Below are 21,644 nucleotides of genomic sequence, written 5' to 3'. Positions count from 1 at the left end.
GAATGAAAAAAAAATAGACGGTTACTTTTTTCTGTTTGTGTATGAACGTAATTTGACAAAATAAATATATTTATACATTTGAATATCTAATAAATTTTGTGACTGTCCCCTGTATATGTAAATATGATTTAATCAAATGTAGGACTGAATTAAAAAGTTGGTGCTCGTTTCAGAGGCCATTTTCATACCTGAAATTCATGCGTCTTATGTAACAAAGTAAATTAAGTAATGTTTGAATCGGCAAAAAAATTGTACAGACAGTGTATAAACACTCAGAATGGGTAGCTGTAAAGTGACTAAACAAAGTTGGCTGTATGGCCGCCCCTGATCCGCGGGTGAAGAAGTGGTTGAAGTGGTTTCCCCCGTTAACAGAGCAAGCGCATGCCTGCTGCGTTCTGCACCACGATAAACAAGAGAACAGCTGCCGATCCCTGGGGAACTGTGAGTATAGCAGGGGAATTGGGAACAACTGACTTGGCCACTCCCCGAGCCACGCCTCGATACGTCTCTTATTGGCCGCGGTCGACCGGGACTCGTGCCATTGGCGGAGGTCATGTCCTTACACAGCCTCTTTACATAGTCCTCATCCTTGGTCCACAAATTATGCAAATCTTCTTCTTCTATCTGCTCACCTTCTGCTGCCACCATCAGGCACTGTCTTGCTTGCGCTTTTTCCAAATTTAAAGGGGGCAAAGTTCACGTTACCATCGGCTGCCAAACTGCTAGCTAACAGTTAGCCCTTTGAAGCCAAGCGCCGGAAAACCTAACTGGACTTTAATTGTTATTTGTAGAAAAAAGTTTTTAGTGTTAATGTATATGGCGTAGTGTTATTTTACGTTTTGTTAATATTTGTGACTGTGCTATTTAGTGAACTTTTAGAGAAATAATGCGTCTTTCCTACCGAATAAGACGATAGAAATTTATATAATAAATTATTTAGGAGTTTAACGATTAAGGTAAATAATATTTATAATTCTAGATGTCTAATACAGTTGTCTTTAATTTCCATGGTGGCAACTTTGTAGAACATATAAGAATTTTTTAGTGTCCCTTGCAAATTAATGTATATAATGCAGAATATATATAAATACATATATACATATATATATATATATATATATATATATATATATATATATATATATATACTTATATATATCTATAATTTTTTATTACGAGGTTTTTTATGTCTATAATTTTTAATTGTGATAGTAACAAACTATAATAAAATACAACGGAACTGAAACACTAGAAAGAGAACTGATAACACAAACAAACACAAAAACGGATAATTAGTTAAAACAATTATTACTAGCTATTCGATTTTTAAAATTTTTCTTTTATCTGTTTTTTTAACAGGAGTTGAAATTTGTACAGGTGTTACATTAGGAACAAATCAAAGTAGTTTTTGCTCATAACTTAAATTTAACTTTCTTACTTATGTTGACAATTTTGACAATAAAGCTTAAGATAACCATCTCTGCCTGAAAACTAATTTATAGTTTGTGATTATACTTAATATAAATACTACACATTCAATTATATCCAATAAAAATTATTTCGCTAGTAATTCCATTGAAAATCATAAAGAAATCCTGGAAAAATGCATGAGACTATCCCAACATAATAAGCACTTGCATTTCCAATAGGTTGATGTTTTCAATTTACTAATCTGTCATTTGTAATTGGTATTTTTTTTTAAGTTTTTCCAATACAAGTAACCAAACCAAAACTTCAACTGTTTTTAAGTTTTACTGAAATAAAAGTTTTCACATTCCCAAAGTGTATTAAAAACGCAAACTTCTGTTCTTGCTTACTTATTGCTAGGTTTATTTTTAGATAAAACAAATCTTAATACACGGGTTGTTTTAAATATTTTAATATTGTTTCTTTCATATTCTTTTTCTGACAAAAATGTCACGTATTTGATTTTTATACTTCTAAATTTTTGTTTTGTTTTTCATATTTTTTGTAGAATGATTTACAAATCGCATTCCCTATTTGAAATTATACCTAAAAGTATTTTACAACCGTAATGGAGATCGAAAAACACATTTGATTTACAAATTACAAAACGGGAAGTAGTTAGTGCTTGGGAAAGCTCTAGAATAAAAAAGTCTGTATAGAATCCACTGAATATCTCGGAAGATGTATCAGACAAGACGACACTATGTCACCAAAACTGCTCACAATCGTCCTGGAACATGTTCTGACGACACTCGATGGAGGTAAAATGAGAATAAACATAGTTGGAGGTAAATTTGGTTTTTTATGCTTTGCTGACGATGTTGTTTTAATCTCATATAAGCGGTCCCGAGGAAAAACATGCTTAAAGCACTTAGAACTTGTTGGAGCACTTCCAAATAAATTGGAATTGGACTGTTTATTTGGCTGAAGAAGATATTGGAATAGTGACTCACAAGAGATAGTGACCTATCCTCTAAACCCCTTCCAGAAACGTGTAACTCAGCAATTCGTTGTATTAAGTGATTAGCACAAATCATCTTAACCTATGCTCTCTCATTTTGGCATCAATTGCCATGATCGATACTTTTAGCGTCCACACTTCTGCACTATACAAAAGTACGGACCAAACATAGCACTTAACCATTCTTTGTCTTAGATCTAAACTGAGATGATTATTGCAAAGAAATGACTTCATTTTCATAAAAGTAGTTTTAGTCATTGCAAATTCTACGTTTTATTTCTGTGTCTGGATCTAGTTGGTCCATTATCACAGTTCCCAAATATGTCATTTTGTGAACTTTCTCAACTTGGACTCCGTTTAATTGAAGCTTTGCATCGGGATGTGGGTCACGACTAAACACTAAAAATTTGGTTTTGATTGAGTTTATTTTAATGTCCATTTCCTCTCCTACCTCGTGAATACGATCAAGCAGAATTTGGAGACCTTCAATATTATCTGACAGAATTAGGTACTGTATCGTCTGCATATCTAATCACATTCAGTAGTTCCTCGTTGATTTTTATTCCATATGGTTGTCTCTCAAGTGCTTTTTTAAATAACTGGTCCGAGTAAACATTGAACAATGTTGGCAACAAAATTCAACCTTGTCTGACTCCTCGTTCTATGGAGATTTCATCGGTGTAGTTATCTCCAATTTTTACGATAGCAGTTTGATTACAGTACAAATTTTTAATGAGACGAATATCCTTGTCATCTATTCCGATATTTTTCAGTATTTGCATTAATTTTACATGCTGTACTTTATCGAATGCCTTTTCGAAGTCCAGGAAACATGCAAATACATCTTTTCTTTGGTCACGGCATTTTTGTAATAGGATGTTAAGCGCAAAAAGTGCCTCCCTGGTTCTCATAGCATTTCTAAAACCAAATTGGGTATCTTCGAGATCTTCTTCGCATTTGCGTCTAATTCTGTTGTGAAGTATTCTTAGGAAAATTTTAAGAGTGTGTCGAATCAGTCGACGTTGTTTCATTAATTAAGTTTTTTCTATAATCATTGTTTGTGAAGATTTCATTAACTTGGTTTTTAAATTCACTCGTATTCTCGTTTCGTATTCTTATTTTTGTAATAGGATGTTAAGCGCAAAAAGTGCCTCCCTGGTTCTCATAGCATTTCTAAAACCAAATTGGGTATCTTCGAGATCTTCTTCGCATTTGCGTCTAATTCTGTTGTGAAGTATTCTTAGGAAAATTTTAAGAGTGTGGCTCATTAGGCTAATTAATCGATATTCTGAACATTTTCTCGCATTGTGTTTTTTAGGTATTGCGACAAAGATGGATTTGAGCCAATCTGTGGGAATCACTCCGGTGTTATATTTTTAATTTAAAAGTCTTACTACTACTACTTTTATGTTATCATCCTCTATTAGTTTCAGCAACTCAGTTGGTGTATCATCTGGACCACAAGCTTTTCTAATTTTAGCATTATTTATAGAGTGTTCTACTTCGCATTTCATAATTTCTGGGCCGTCAGTACAGTTTTGGTAGAATTCGGCAATATTATTCCTGTCATCTTCAAACAACTCTGATATATACAGCTGCCATTCTTTTCTTATTTCGTGCTCATCTACAATAATTTTGTTATTATTGTCAACGAGAACAGAAGAAACTCGTTTTTTAAATATGTTACTAATTTCTTTTAGTTTTTTGTGCATATGAAATAAGTCGTGTTTAGACATTACATCCTTCATTTCGTCGCACCTTTCTCTCATCCATTTTTCTTTGGATAATTTGATCTCCTTTTTTATTCTTCTCTGCAGGTGTCTATATTCTGTTTCATTAGGTTTTATCAGTCGACGTTGTTTCATTAATTAAGTTTTTTCTATAATCATTGTTTGTGGAGATTTCATTAACTTGGTTTTTAAATTCACTCCATAGTTCTTCTGGATCTTCTAGTTGTTCTCCGATGTTTTTTATTCTATTGTTAAATTCTTTTTTAATGTTATGTTTTATGTTTATATCGTCAAAGTTAAGTACATTGGTTTTTGGTTTTTGTCGCTGAATTCGTTTTAACCTTAGTTTAATATCTGCTACAAGTGGTTGATGATCAGATCCAATATCTGCCCCAGGAAATGTAGTGACTTTTTTGACGGCATTTCGAAAACGCTCATTTACAAGTATATAGTCTATTTGATTTCTTGAGGACTCAGGGTTATTGTCATCATCAAATGGGGCTTTCCAAGTGTATAGTCGTCGCTTGGATAGTTTATACTAGGTGTTTGCAATGACAATTACACTTAAAACGAAAAACCTATGACACTTGTATACTACCAGTTGCAACTTATGGATTGGAAACTATGGTAATAACAAGAAAAATGGCAGAACAATTAAAAGTAACTCAACGGGTCATGGAGAGGGCCATGTTAAATATAAGCCTCAGGGACAAAATTCCTAACACCGAAATACGTCGAAGAACTAAAGTAACCGACATCATGGAAAAAATAGCGACATTGAGATGGCAATGGGTAGCACATGTAGCAAGATAAGACACCAACAGATGGTCTCATAAAGTGACATTCTGGAGACCTCTAGAAACAAAAAGAAGCGTGGGAAGACCCAAAAAGAGATGGATAGACCATATAACAGCTGTAGCTGAAAAGCAGTGGATGAGAATTGCAAAAGATAGAAAAGCGTGGAAGCAATTGGAGGAGGCCTATGTCCAACAATGGATAAATAAAGGCTGAAGAAGAAGAAGAAGTTTGCAATGGTCATATCGTTTTCTTTACAAAATTCATACAGTCTCTGTCCTCGATCGTCAGGTTGCCTTAGACCATAAGACCCTACAGTCTGACCTCGTCTATCTTCCCCAATTTTTGCATTGAAGTCTCCTATAATGTATGAAATTTCGTGTTTATTAAGTTTCTGTAAGATGTCTTGGATCTGATCATACAACTTCTCGAGTTCATCGTCATATTTTCGATCTGCAGTAGGGGCATAGATTTGAAGTATGTTAGTTTTAAATGGCTGAGTATTTATTTGAAGTAATATTATTCTATCCGAGACTGGTACGAAATTGGTCACATATTTAGTCAGTTCTGATGTTACTAATATACCTACACCATTTTTATGATGCGGGTCTTTTGTGCTGTTACTCTGAAATACCGATTCTATTTACGTATTAAATTCTCGGCATATCCTAGAAGCAAAAGAATATGGCTATTTTTAAGAGAGGCTTATGATCAGCAGTTGACACAGAATGTAGTGTTATGATCATAATAATGATGAGAATGAATTTATTACTATATAAAACTCTTTTGGAGGTTCAGTGATGCCAACACAAATATAATAAATACAACAAAAACAATTTCACTCCACTAGTGGCTAAATATCGTATATTATAATTATTTACCAGAAATATTCCAAATATTTTGAAATTATAATACTAATGTCTGTTGACAACTATAATCGTGATATAACATGTGATATAAGGGTAGAAATTCCAAATATTTTATGGCACTAAAATTGTAACATGCGATCAGAAAAGGCAAACAGAAAAATGTCAACATGTTTGGTATTAATTAATTTACCGTGATGCACATTTTTATGCACAGGGGCTGAAGAAACGACCCTAACTATTGAGTTTGTAGGACATTTTAAAAACCATATATTCACATATTTTTTAATAGAAATATAACTACATTATAATAAGAATATTAGTTGGAAAAGAAAAAATAAAATCTTTATAGGGTACGGCGATGAATAAAACCATTTAAAATCTTATATTAAAGACGATGGAGAAAAAATCCAGGAATCTTAAATAGAAAATATATTAAATTTTTTTAAAAATATGAGTTGTTTAAGAGCAGGTCTTCGAAAATTCTATATAATTCCAATTAAAGATGAAGATCAAATCGAAACAAATAAAAAAAAATCGTATTATAGAGATAATACTGTACAGAATTATGTCAGACAAAATTAGCACCACCGGAAGAGAGCTATAGATTATAATAAAAAATACAATTTCTGAAATTTAACTAGAACTGATGAAATTTGAAATTTTTGAGAAAGCACTGCAAAACGCTGTAGAAATGCAAAAATTATAAGAAATATCATTATTAATTTATTTAATCAAAAATTATAGAAGACAAATTCCAGACGAACGGAGAAGCAGCATATTAGTATCTGTTTACAAACCCAAGGGATATATGCAACAATGTACAAACTACAGGGCCATAAAACTACTTAGTCACACCAGGAAAATATGGAAGAGAGTAATTGATAAACGGATACGTGAAGAAACCGAAATATGCGATAATCAGTGTGGCTTTATGCAAGACAAATCAACAACAGGTGCAATTTTCATTATAAGGCAGTTGATGGAAAAATACAGGAATAAAGAAACAAACGTTCATAAGGTATTCATTGATCTTGAGAAAGCATATGATAGAGTTCCTAGAGAATTCTGGGGTGAGAGACATGTATGAGGGAGTAATAACTAGTGTTTGGACAGGTGTGGGAGAGACTGATAAATTTCGGGTGAAAGGAGGATTGCACCAAGACTCGGTGCTTAGTCCTATGTATTTATTCTTATTAGTGTTGAATCAGATAAGAGCGAATCTACAGGGTATCATTCCTTGGTGCTTAATGTATGTTAATAATTTACAGTTAGTAGGAAATAGTGAAAGCGATTTGGAACAAAAACTGGAACAATCAGACAAAGTATTAAGGAAAAAGGTTTAAAACTTGAAAAAAAACATAATATTTGGAATGTTCATTTAAAGATGGAGTTACTATAAATAAAATGATATCTTTGGATAGTGAAATAATTGTGAAAATAGATGGAGATACAAGCAGTATAATTAGGGTTGGATGGATGAAGTAAAAGAAAGTGAGTGATGTGTTCTGTGACAAAAAAATTCCAACGAAGCTGAAGGGAGCAGCCATAAGACCAGCTATGATATACGGAACTGAACGTTGGGCAGTTAAAAAGAAAGAGGAACAACAAATGCATATGGCATGAATGAGAATGCTTAGATGGATAAGTGGAGTGACAAAAAAGGATAAAATTAAGAATGAATATATTAGAGGATATACCGATTCTCTTCCTCTCCTCGTTAATTTCATTACTGTGTCAAAATCGAGTTCCAAAATTAACATGAACATCAATTCCAAAATTTCACAAAAACTTAACTTGCAGTTACTTTTTCCATTTCTTCTTCTTAAGGTGCCATGCATTTCTGCGTAGGCGTCCACCGTACATCGTCTTGTCAGGTGAGATGTTAAATATTCTGGATTAAATAATTCTGTTTTTAGCAGCATTGCGAAGCATTTCATAGCTGTGGATTCCTGTCCATTGTCGAATATTGCGCAGCCATGACATTTTTTTACGTCCGAGACCTCTCCTACCCTCTATTTTCCCTTCGAGTATCAGTTGCTGAAAAGTGTATCGTTCTCCTCGTATAATGTGCCCCAAGTATGCAGTCTTCTTACTTTTTACATAATTAAAAAGTTCCCTATCCTGTAAGCCCGCTCTTCTGAGTACTTCCTCATTTCTGACCCTGTCCGTCCATGATATTCTGAGCATTCGACGCAGGCACCACATTTCGAACACTTCAAGTTTGTTAATGGAACTGACCTTTAACGTCCATGCTTCCATTCCGTACAGGAGAACAGGCCACACGTAACACTTAAGCATCTTGTATCGGAGGTTGAAGTCCAATTTGCGATCAGTCAGAAACTTACGAAGCCTCAAAAAAGCATTTCTGGCTTGTTCAACTCTGCTCTTTATTTCATTCTCGGGGTCCCAACCCTCATTCAGCAAACATCCCAAGTATTTGAATTGCCTGACTTGTTCGATTTCTTCTCCAGAGACATATATCTTTGCGTTGGGGTAATCATTTCTACTTATAATCATTGATTTTGTCTTCTTGATATTTATTTTCAAACCCCGAGCTTCACTTGCAAGAGTTAGATCATTCAAAAGGCATTGAAGATCTTCGATGTTATCTGCCACTATGGCTGTATCATCGGCATACCTGATGTTATTAATAAATATGCCGTTAACTTTAATACCCTTATTAGAGTCTTCCACTGCTTCTGCGAAGGCTTTTTCTACGTATAAATTGAACAGCATTGGAGACAGTATACAACCTTGCCTTACTCCTTTTTTAATGGAGAAATCTTCTGTTTCGTTGGAATTTTGAAGACGTACTGTTGCTGTCTGATTCCAATACAGATTGGCAATGATTCTTATATCCTTTGCATCCAATCCCAACTCTTGTAGGTATTTTATCATCAATTCATGTTTTACATTATCGAATGCTTTCTCGTAATCGATGAAACAGATAAAAACATCCTTTCTTTGATCTAAACAATTCTGTATCAATGTTTGCATACTAAAGATCGCTTCTCTCGTGCCAAGTCCATTTTTGAAACCAAACTGACTCCATCCACTGACCTCTTCACATTTCTTAAACAATCTAGTGTGAAGTATTCTCAGGAAAAGTTTCAAAAAGTGACTCATTAGGCTTATTAGTCGGTGGTCCTTGCAGAAGTTCGCACGTGGTGTTTTTGGTAGGGCGATAAATGTAGATCGAAGCCAATCTTTTGGAATCTGGCCCGTATCGTAGATGTCGTTAAAGAGCTTGACAATAATGTCTAGGTTTTCTTCATTAAGTAACTTGATTGTTTCTGCGTACATATCATCTGGTCCTGGGGTTTTGTTACTTTTTAATAGTTTGATGGTTTGAAACCACCAGTTGTGGTGGTTTTTGTGTTCTGTCATCATTGAACAAATTGGCTGTGTACATTTTCCAAGTATTAAGTATATCGCTAGGGTCCGTTATTAATTCATTTTGGTCATTATGTATACCAGTGACTTGTTTTTTCTTAAAGACACCAGCAATTTCCTTAATTTTCTTGTGAAGATTGAAGCTGTCGCCGAGTTTATATAGGCTTTCAGCCTCGGCGCAAAGTGTAGTCATCCAGATCTCCTTCGCCGCTATAATTTCTTTACGAATTTGACTGTGTATATTTCGGTACCCTACTTCGTCCTGCCTGATCTTACACTGCCTGCGTTGTTCCATCATCTCTAATATTTCTTCTGTCATCCTGTCATCCTATTTAAGTCGGTGAAATGAAAAAACCGTTGCCATGCCTAACTGATCTTGTTGTCTAGCATCCTCTCCTTGGACAGCGGAGAACTTGTCTATATTCACCACCCCGATCTCGTTTTCGGTTTTCTTCCATTTCTGTCCCACATCGGTGGCACGGCCCAGCGTCTTCAACATTTTGTAATAAACCGTTCGCTCGTATAAATGCTACTGCCTCTGCTTCGCTCGAAATGACAGTTTTATAAAACTCTTTTAACAACATTTTGTTTGCAACTAAATCAATCTTCATTTTGGGGCTCATTTTATACCAATATAGGTCATTAAAAGTTTTGATATTAGCACAACGTAATTAACCAGTAATGAGTTTGTCATAATTTCCCTAATTTGTTTTTGCATTCCTAATTGAACAGTAATGAGTTTATTTCAAAGATTATTTACCTTTTACGTCTCTAGCAATTTTTAAAAATTCCAAAATAATTTAATCTTCATAAGACGTAGCTTAAATAAATTCAGGAACTATTTAAGTACCTAATGAGTTTGTCATAATTTCCCTAATTTGTTTTTGCATTCCTAATTCACCAGTAATGAGTTTGTAATAGTTTCTCTAATTTATTTTTGTACCTATTTGATGAACAAGGGAGTCATGAACATAACACAATAGTTTTTTCTCTCAGAGAATACGCGCCGTTTTTAAATTTAGCAGCAACAACGATTGAAACGATGATGCGATTTTAACGCATAGACTGAAATGCTAACGGATAACACGGACATTTTAAATTCGTCAAAACTTTCCCTTACTCGGTCGGCAGGTAGCCAAGTACTTAAAGATTATTTTTCAAATTCGTATTTTCCTAATCGATCCGTTGCTTAAAAAATCTGAAAAAGTTCACGAACATATATTTTAATGCCTAAGAACCCTTTGATTTTTGCAGATTTTTGGATCAAACTTGAAATCAATAAAAAATATTTGAATTTTTCAAAATAATTTTAGGTTATGTAGGTAATTTTTGGCAAGCTTCTAAATCAATAATTTTGTGAATTTTTTCTTGTCTTTTAAATGGCTGCGTTAGATTTTTTCGCTCGGGAAAGTTCTCAAAATTCGAAAAAAAAAATCCATTTTTTTGATATTTTTTCCATGTTTTAAGCCCATAACCTCATTTAAATGTGATAAATATCGATTTTTGTTTCTCCTTCCTTTATTCGAGTAGTGCTTTTAATATAAGTATTTAAATATTTTTTATATATTTTGAAGCAAAGGCTGTTTTATTTTTCTCTATAAAATTTCATTTTGTGAATATATATTATGTATATATAGTATTAATTCCTTGTGATTTTGAAAATGTCGAATGAACAATATTTATCTCCTAAAGATAAATGCTGTAGTGATGATAGTGCTGGAAAAACACGTATTGAATCTATGGGTGATTCAAATAAACAGGAGTCTAATATGTAAATTAGATATAAATACTAAAAAGGTAATATAAAAATTGTACCAACTGAGAAATCGGAAAATACAATTAAGATGAAGAAATATCTTACGAAAAACTTATTTAGCAATATATTATGTGCTAAAAACATGGGAAAAAATATCAAAAGGGCGGTTTGTCATATTTTAAGCATATCTGATCTAAAAATGGCAAATCTAATTCCGCTATTAGAAATAAGAAAAATTGTTATTTTAAAAATAAAATAAAATAAATAAAAATTTCCAAGAAATTACCTACATAACCCAAAAATTCCTTGAAAAATTTAAATATTTTTTCTGAGCTCAATTTTGATCCAAAAAATCTGAAAAACATCAGAGCGTTTTCAGGCATGAAAATATTTAAATGATAATTTCCACTCGAATAAACTGAGAGAGAAACAAAAATCGGTATTTGTCATATCTAAATGAGGTTAGGTGCTCAAAACATGTGAAAAAATATCAAAAAGTTGGGTTTTTTCGAACTTTGAGGATTTTTTGGAGCGAAAATCAAAAATATAACCCCGCCATTCAAAAGACCGGAAAAAAGTACCAAAAATAATAATTTAGAAGTTTGTCAAAAATTACTTCCATAACCTAAAATTGTTTGGAAAATTCAAATATTTTTTCTGAGCTCAATTTTAATCCAAAAAATCTGAAAAAAATCAGAGAATTTTTAAGCATTCAAATGTATGTTCGTGAATTTTTCAGATTTTTTAAAGCTAAGGACGATTTAGGAAATTTTTTTTTTCTAAACAACACATTTTTTGCGATAGAAGACTCCAGGGGTCACCTAGGGAGCTAGAAATTTGGCTGAAGGGGTTTCTAAACATTTAATTTCAAGTGCCCAACCACAAAGAAAAATCCAGCTAAGTGCAGATTTTACCATCTTATCCCGCTATAGCCTTTTGCAAAAATGTACACGTAACCATGCGTTTAATCAATATTTAAGAAGTAATTGTTGTACCTATTTTAAAACCAGATCAAATCAAAATTGTAATGGTGGATGCTCGACCAAAATTTAATTACAAATAATCCGAATTTATAAGAAGATTTTAAATATTGATTAAGATAAAATGATTTCTCAATTTTATGTACCACCATATATTTGCACATATAATTGTTCAATTTTATAGTAACAGGCTTGGATATTTTCGTACTATTTAGTAATATTATTTGCCTCTCGAATTAATAATATCGGCTTTCTTCATATAGTATATTTCACGAATTTCCGATTGTTTTAGATTATTGCTAGACACTCGACAGCCATTGGTCGACTCTACTGTACAGCATAAGAAGTACAAAAGTAAATTACTCTAGTCATGAAAATATGAAACAAGTAATTTCTAAATTGAATTAAAAAATCCTTTTATAATATTTTTTATCTTTTTACAGTATTAATAAAAAGTTATACAGTAAATCCTTTTGATATAATTCATGTGCACTGCACTTTTAAAGACAGTTCCATGTTAATTAACAATGTTTTATATTTTTCTTTTATCGAAAAGAATAGAAAATTTTACAAATCTGAAACTGTGAGATATGAAAAATAATGTAAGACAAGGATTTGCGGACATTGCAATAAGGAAGCATTTACGAACATACAATTTTATATAGCTGTCATTATTTTTTCATTCAGTATCACCCCCTAAACTTTGTGGCACTTATTTACTAAAACCCTGTATATTATTCAAATGAACTAAAAACCACCACTTTGAAACTCTGTAACTCAGAAACAAATGATTTCTGAGTTTTGCGGCGATGAGAACTTTTGATCAACATGACTAAAGAACTTTAATTCAGTTTAACTGAAACCACTTTTACATATGAAAAGTAACTGGATCTTTTGTCAAAGTTTTAAAAGTATACATGAAATATATATGTTCGATTAGGATAAATACACAGTAATAACCGCGTGACTTACATTTTCGGCGTAATGATCGCAAAAGTAATCTTTTTTCAATTCGAAACTTTTTGATATGTCCAATAGATCATTCTTAGCATTATTTATGTAAAAAATATCATTATCATACAAGTAATTCCATATTGTTATTTTCGTACCGTTTGAACTGAGAATTTTATGCCTTCTATGATATGATGCATTATTCATAACTATAATGCTATTAGGAGGGTTTTAGATATTAACTTATTTTTAAACCAGTAAATATATCGAAAATTGGGTTGACATGGTCATCGAGACATGAGTCACTGATGTTTTTTAGAGGTTTTAAATAAGTTATTTGGAATCTATCGGCCTATTCAGTTATTCTTTTTCCTCTATTAGAAAGCACCTTTGTTGTTTAAGATTGCCTATTATTTACTCAACCTTTAGATGTCGTATCGTGAATCTCAAACCCAGTTTCATCTAAATAGATAATAGATATGTTGTCTTGCCAACACTGTTTAATTTTGTTTAAATTTTCTATTCGCCATATCCGTAATTGATAGGATTCGATAAGTACCTGTCTTGTATCTACTGTTTTTGTATATAAACCCTATACATTGCAACACTTTCAAACAGGTGTTCTTCAACACATAATTTTAGTGTTGTCTACGTGAATCCTCTCAACTAAAATATCTAGTGTCGGTACAATTTGTTCTTCATACAAGGGATACACTTTGCGACGAATAAGATCTTCATCTGCACGATCTAACTGCCGATACTACCGTTATTCTGTATTGTTAATCTTGGTATAATAGGATTACTTACAATTTTTCTAACTGTGGACTCAATTTTTTTGCCAAAATCGACGTTTCAAGTCAAGTTTCGTTAATATTCTTATTTTTTTTCGAGGAGAGTTTGAAAAACATTGACTATAATTTGTTTTAGATTACATACTGTAAATATTTAAAAAACACACTGTTATAAATAACAATACTAAACTAATATTTTTGTACAAACTGTAAACTCAAACAACTTTACATACTGTTCACTGGGCGGTAGATCTTAAAGTTTAAGTGTGAAATAATCAATTAACGATCAGGTAGAACACTCTATAAATTCCAGGTATTTTAGTAGTAATAGAAGTTACTGTGGTAATTGCAAAACAATAGAATATTGTACTGTGGGTTACTCCTGGAACTACAAAACGACAGAACAAATTATTAACCAGTACTTCAGCGACTATCAAGGCCTCTTGACCAGGAAGCATATGCCTCCCGCCATTTACTGAAATAATCCATGACCACTAAAATGTATCGGTTACCACATATGTCCACAGCGATCCTTTCGAAGAGAGCTCCGAACAAATATTGCGCCTCATCAGGCCTTATCTTCTCATTCCAGGAACTTTTACTAGTCACACATTCTGTACATTCACGGCACCACCTCTTAACATTCGAGCAACACCTCATCCAGTAAAAATCGATCTCGGACTTTTGCCAAAGTCTTGTTTATTCTCAAATGGCCTCCAAAAAAATCCAAAAGTGACACTCCAAAAGTACTTCACTAACTCGGCTTTTTGAAAGGGGAAGTTGAAATTTGTGCTAGCTTCCACTGGGACTTTCCCATTTTCTGCGCAAAACACCATCCACTAATTCCAGGAAATCCCATTGAATGACTTTAACGTGTCACACTCTTGTCGGAAATCTCATTGCAGGTTGGTAGATCATTACCTTTTTCTATCGTGGTATTGGTGCAATATCACCATCTGCAAGTGGTTCAGCACGAAGGATTGTGAAACTTCAATGGTCTCCTGGCCCTTATACAATTGGTTGTAACTAAGGGTTGCTTTGCTTTGCCACAGTGGTTGAAGTCTTCTGGACAAGGTCGTCTACTAAGGGTATCAGCATTATGTTTTTGAATACCTTTACGATGTTCAATGTTAAAGTTATACATCTGCTGTTTTTCCAGCTACCGAGCAGACTGTCCTTCGGGGTTCTTAAATTGGAGGATCCATTGAATGGAGGCGTGATCGGTTCGAATAAGAAACTTTTCAGATTCTCACATCTCAATTCTTTAAAAACACTGGTAAGGTTATAGAGAGTTTCGTCAAAAGTTTGGCTAGAAACGATTACGTCGTCTAAGTAGATGAGACAAATCTTCCAATGTAATCCCTTCAACACTGTCTGCATCAAACATCAAAGGTGGCTGGGGCATTGCAAAAACCAAAGGGTAGGACAGTGAATTGCCATAGACCCTGGCCAGTTGAAAACGCTGCCTTGGCTTTGTCTGCTGGACCCATTTACACTTACCATTATTCACTTTTCAAATCTAATGTTAAAAACCATTTCGCTTGAGTCACAGCATCTAAGGTATCATCAACACATGACAATGGATGACTATCCTTGCCCGTAAGATCATTTAATCTCTTGTAATAGACACAGAATCTAGTAGAACTAACCTTCTTTTTCACCAAGACAACTAAGGAACTCCATGGACTTTGTGTAGGTTCTGTTACAGCTTGTTCCTGCACTTCTTTGAACATTGTTTCGCTTCTTCTCGTAATGCAAACGGGACTCTTCTAGTAGCGTGTATGATCGGAGCAGCATTTTCAGTGTTTATTCGTTGTTGGGTTACCTTAGTTCGCACGTAATCGTTGGATGTCAAGGAGAACACATCTTCAGAAGTTTGTAGCAGTTTGTAAAGTTTGTTCTTCTGATTTTTGTTGAGATGTTCACTGCACTTCTGGTATAGCAGTTGCAGCGGCGCTGTTAAATTTGAAATCATCCGGGATTTTTTTGGTTGCACAATATAATTTCTGATAATAGTGATACTCTGGAGAGTACCCATTTTAAATTCCCTTCATTAATAGAATATCGTAGTCGTTGAGGTTCATTATTCGGATAGGAAACAAGTTACTGTAAATTCTAATTAGACTTTTTGCTGAAGGAATGCCTTAAGAAAATTGTATTTATTAAGTATTGTCATAAATCATGGTTTTTTTCTGTGTATTCGTATTCTAAGTGGCCATCAAGTTCTAAATTTTTCATTAAATATACAGAATTTAGAGAAAAAAGTAGTGGTTATGCATCTTAACGTTTTTTTGCTTTGTTTTAAGAAGCTCAAGTATTACACTTATAACGGTTGTATCCATTTTATCAAATATTTGCCCCGACGGGAGTATGTTAGTAAAATCTAAAGCAAATTCTTAAATATAGCTGAGCAATTGATAATTTGGCGAATACAGAGGATGACAGAGTGTTAAAGACAGTGTTTTTTGAAAGACTAGATGGTAGAAGATCAGTAGGCCGACCGAGAAAAAGATGGAAGGATGATGTTGAAGCCGATTTATCTAGAATTGGGGTAAACAATGGGAAATAGAAGCGCAAGATCGTATAGGATGGAGGGCGATAGTGGATGAGGCGAAGACTCACCTCGAGTTGTAAATCCAGTGAAGAAGAAGAAGAAGAAGAAGAAGAAGAAGAAGAAGAAGAAGAGGAATTTGCTAGAATGTTAGAACCTGAAGAAAGAGTGAAAGAGAACGATAAGTTAGAAGCTTGCCAAGATATTTCATTTATAATTCATATTCAGAAAGGGAGGAAGAGAAAGATCTCAGTTGAAATGTTGTGGAGAAATGTGGACTATGTGTCAATAATTGTGAGAAAATAAGGACGATTGATACATTTATTTTCAAATGTATTTTACACTGTTCTTTTCAATTCCAAAATTAATATACATTATCCTTTCTCGAACAGAGACTCTCATATTGTTTTTATGTTTTCTCAAATTAATATTTATTCGTACTGTCTGTAAATTTTTTTTTTAAATTTTATGTTTTAAAATGTATAAAAAAATTTTTTAGTCATATATTCAAGAATGGACAATTTTAGTTTAACTCTGGGTTGTTTTCAAAGCAACAAGCCTTGAAAATATTAATAAAAAACGATAAATTGTTAATAAAAAGTGTGCATTTGGTTCCAACTTATTTTATTCAGTTAACTACATTTTCTTGATTGCCATTTTTGAGAAACAACAATTCTAACTTCAAAAGTAAGTTACTGTTGTACATACAAAAGAATATATCTATAAACTTACCCACTCAAACAACTTGGATTTTTCTGTATGGTAAACATCCCCCTAAAACAGCTGAAGCGTCTGAAGCTAAAGAAAGTTTAAGTGCGCTCGATATCAAAAACAAAAGTAAATCGGGGTTGTGGAGGCTTTTACAATTCTTTCCAGACCTTTATTTATCAAGTGCTAGCGTTTTCTAACTAATCAATATTTACTTTCCTAATAATGCACGCACTATATTGCTTTTCGAGAGGTTTATTGTTTTAAAAAGAATTGTTTTCGGTCGGATGAATTGAAAGGTATTTCATATTGAAGATGAAACAAAATTAAATGTTTTTATATATCTAGAGCACTTTTTAAATGTGATGCATACCTCTTTATTGTTATTTCAAATAATATATTAATACTTAATAAATATATATATATATATATATATATATATATATATATATATATATATATATATATATCTATACATATATAATGAACCAGAAGTATTTGCTGACAACGTAAGGAAGTAAACGTTAAATTGTGGGTTTGCAGCAATAAAAGAGTACACGTTTCATTTTTTATTGCTGCAAACCCACAATTTAACGTTTACTTCTATACATATATATATATATATATATATATATATATATATATATATATGTATATATATATATGTATATATATATATACATACCGATTGAACGAATTTAAAACGGAACATACGAAATCAATGTATTTCGGCTCAACTCCGCTCTAGGTGGTTGGCCAACAAAAGGTTGTCAAATAATTATATTATAAAAATTCAATACTTCAGCGGGCTGCTGGATTCTGACTTCATTCAAGAACAAGTCAAAACTCCACCCAAATAGGTTGCCTAGAATCACTGTGAAAACTAGACTACACAAGCAGTTATTATGCTGTCAAACCACTTCGCTTCCTTATAGTCCAAGAGATAGAGCCGAAATTTTGAACTGATCAGTAATATGACATTTCTCTATTGGAATATATTATTGTAACTGGGTTAAGACTTTGCCTTACAGGCGGACGCCCCTCGTGGTACAGGGGGTGGCTATACAGGGATGAAGTTGTAATTTTTTTCGAAAAATTAACGATCGATAATATGGCTGAAAATTTGCCCAGAGTAAGATCTTGGTATAACCAGACGAAATCCCAAAGGGCGGACGCAAGAGTGGATACATAAGGGGTGGCGGACAGGGGTGAAATTGCAATTTTTTGGGGAAAAATTAAGAATAAGTAATATGTCCGCCATTTTCATGGCTCATTATTTAGCCCCTAAAAACTCTAAATCCAAAAGGGCGGACAGCTGGGTTGGTACAGAGAGCCATAAAACGGGGTCAAATGTACCACTTGCCTGCGCATTTTAGTTCTCGGTAACAATTTTCAAACTGATTTTATTATGATATTTTTATACCGATTGATTTGAAAATTTGTATGCTCACTTCTGTTACCATTCTGCGAAGCGTCAAGTAGAGTTTTCCTCAAAATTTTCCAAAAAAATTTCCGTAAATGAAAATTTTCCTAATTTTTTGAGGTAAAATCTAATTTATAGAATCCTTTCGATTTTCTGTAAGTTATACCATGATTTTTTTTTTCAAAAATTTTCAAACGATTTTTACGATAAGAAAAAGAAATTAGAAAAACTTTTCTAAAACATTTGATAAAACTCTACGTCATCGTCTGAATCTTTTATAGAATATTTTGTAGTTTTAAAATGATATAATGATAATGTTTTTTTTTTTTCAAACTAAAGTCATATTTACTTTACAAAGCACATTTTTTTCTTAAATATAAATATTTTACGAATTAATTTTTAATTGAATAAATGCTTGATATTTGATATTTTATTAAATTAAAGTAATTTTATAATGTTAACTATTAAATATTTTTGGTATAACAAATAGTAATTTTGCTTATTTTTTATTACAATAAAAAGGTTTTTAAATTTATATTGCATAAATAATGGTTGTTCAGATATAAGAAAAATTTGATTTTTGATTACATTAATAATCAAATACAAAATATATTATTTCTATTTATCAATAGGTAAAATTCAATTTGTAGAATTCCTTTAATATTTTACAAATAATTATTAATAAAAATCAATTTATTAGTGGAATTATCAATTTTTTAAGTTTTGAAATTTACTTTGTACTTAGATATTTTCAATATTTTTTTTAACTTTCAAATTGATTGAATTTTTTTTTCATTAGTTAATTATAATTTTACAAATTCTGTTTGGACATTAATTTTGCATCATTATTATTTTAAAATATTAAAATAATAATGATGCGCGTTCCATTTAGATCAGTAATTCTAGACGCATGCGCTAAATGTAATAAGTATCAAGATGCTTTTATCCAACTTGGTGAAACTGACTTCGATTGTAATGAAGTTTTTGCTAAAATTAGAAACTTTCATATGTCACTTATATGGAACAGGACTGACGAGAACAATTCCAAAAAGAAAAGTAAACGATGTCAGATTTTCATTATTTAACCGGCAGTATAAGTTGCATGATATGAACGAGCCTTTAAAAAAAAAAACTAAAAAATTTCGATGCTTCAAGCTTACTACCATGTCAAGATGAATTACACCAACATCTACTGCGAGCCCATTATATTTCAAATATTTGGACAAATGCTCATAAAAAAGTACCAACAGAATTGATTGTTGAAGAACATGGTTGGGAGTTTGAAGATGAAACATATAAATTCAAATGGTTTAGTGGACCTCAGATGCCAGAATCAATTCGAGAAGTAGTGATTGAAAATGAAGCAGATAATGAATGTGATATTATTGAAAGTGAAAGTGACGAAGATCATGAATGTGATGACATCAGTGAGAGTGAGAAAAATGACGAAATTTTTAAAGTTTTTCTAAATTTTTTTTTTCTTATCGGAAAAATCGTTTGAAAATTTTTGGAAAAATTCATGGTATAACTGACAGAAAATCGAAAGGATTCTACAAATTAGATTTTACCTCAAAAAATTACGAACATTTTCATTTACGGAAATTTTTTTGGAAAATTTTGAGGAAAACTCTACTTGACGCTTTTCAGAATAGTAACAGAAGTGAGCATACAAATTTTCAAATCAATCGGTATAAAAATATCATAATAAAATCAGTTTGAAAATTGTTACCGAGACCTAAAATGCGCAGGCAAGTGGTACATTTGACCCCGTTTTATGGCTCTCTGTACCAACCCAGCTGTCTGCTCTTTTGGATTTAGAGTTTTTAGGGGCTAAATAATGAGCCATGAAAATGGCGGACATATTACTTATCATTAATTTTTCCCCAAAAAATTGCAATTTCATCCCTGTCCGCCACCCCTTATGTATCCACTCTCGCGTCCGCCCTTTCGGATTTCGTCTAGTTATACCAAGATCTTACTCTGGGCAAATTTTCAGCCATATTATTGATCGTTAATTTTTCCGAAAAAAATTACAACTTCATCCCTGTATAGCCACCACCTGTACCACGAGGGGCGTCCGCCTGTAAGACAAAGTCTTAACCCAGTTACAATGAATATATTCCAATAGAGAAATGTCATATTACTGATCAGTTCAAAATTTCGGCTCTATCTCTCCGACTATTAGGCAAGCTCCTCTTTCCTTTAAAGGAGACAGATAGTTGAACGATATTTTATACAATGTCTATCACCAGGTATGGATTTATTTTTGTCCAAGTTTTATATTGGTCCACTATTTCAAATGCAGTTCAAACAGACATATATTAAATTGTATGTTCCGTTTTAAATTCGTTCAATCTGTATATATATATATATATATATATATATATATATTATATATGTATATATATATGTGTTGTTTGTATATATATATATATATATATATATATATATATATAATTATAAATATGTGGCGACTGTTATTTTACTGTGCTATCATCTATTTCCAAATTAAGTATATTAAGTTTAGCAACTCGTTGGGATGGGCCATATATGGACCATCCGGAAAAAATACGGTTTAAGCCTTGACACACGATTAGTTAATTATAAAAGGATTAGACGAAGTAAAATCCATCTTGAAAATAAAATAGTCCAAAATACATTTAAAATTTTTTAGATACTTTTGTAACATATATAGGAGAGTTATTTGACAGTAACGTAATAAAATTCATAAACAAAGCCATTTAACATTAAATTTTATTATTATATTGTATATCGCCATAACTCCCATTATTGGTCAGTGGAAATAAAGAAGGTCAGAAATCTGCATTGGTTAAGGGAAATTCACTTTCAAATTAAATTGGGAATTAATGTTTAGTGTGGGTTACTACAATAGACACAAGAAAACTTAAAGTACCTAAAGTAAAAGAATGCCTCCAACATGAACTGTATGTGAACTGCAGCAAATTGAACACAAGCACCAATGATATTGACGAGTACTGGGATCGACTAAAACATTGTCTACTGCAACCCTGTAAAGAAATACTAAAGACTTCCTCAAGGAGAGAAGAATACTGGATGAATGACAAGATACTCAATATGATGGAACAACGGAGACTATTTAAAAACAAAGACAACAATAAATACAGAGAGATAAACCACGAGATCAGGAAGATGATAAAGCAGGCAAAAGAAAAATACTTTGAAGAGAAATGCAAAGAGATCGAAGACCTTCAAAATAAATATGATCTGTTTAACCTACACAAGAAAGT

General features: G+C 32.4%; 1 protein-coding gene across 1 annotated transcript in view; it reads left to right on the top strand.

Moving 5' to 3' along the window:
* The first annotated feature begins 652 nt into the window (after nucleotides 1-652).
* LOC140452425 (uncharacterized) overlaps nucleotides 653-21,644 on the top strand; it is a 98,404-nt gene continuing 77,412 nt past the window's right edge. The window contains exon 1 of the mRNA XM_072546676.1: nucleotides 653-956. The gene's annotated coding sequence lies outside the window, so the exon portion shown is untranslated. The remainder of the gene's footprint in view (nucleotides 957-21,644) is intronic.

Source organism: Diabrotica undecimpunctata, chromosome 10, assembly GCF_040954645.1.
Source record: "Diabrotica undecimpunctata isolate CICGRU chromosome 10, icDiaUnde3, whole genome shotgun sequence".
NCBI classification, from domain to species: Eukaryota; Metazoa; Arthropoda; class Insecta; order Coleoptera; family Chrysomelidae; genus Diabrotica; species Diabrotica undecimpunctata.
Note: the sequence above shows the minus strand (reverse complement) of the source record. Positions and strands in the feature narration are given on the sequence as shown.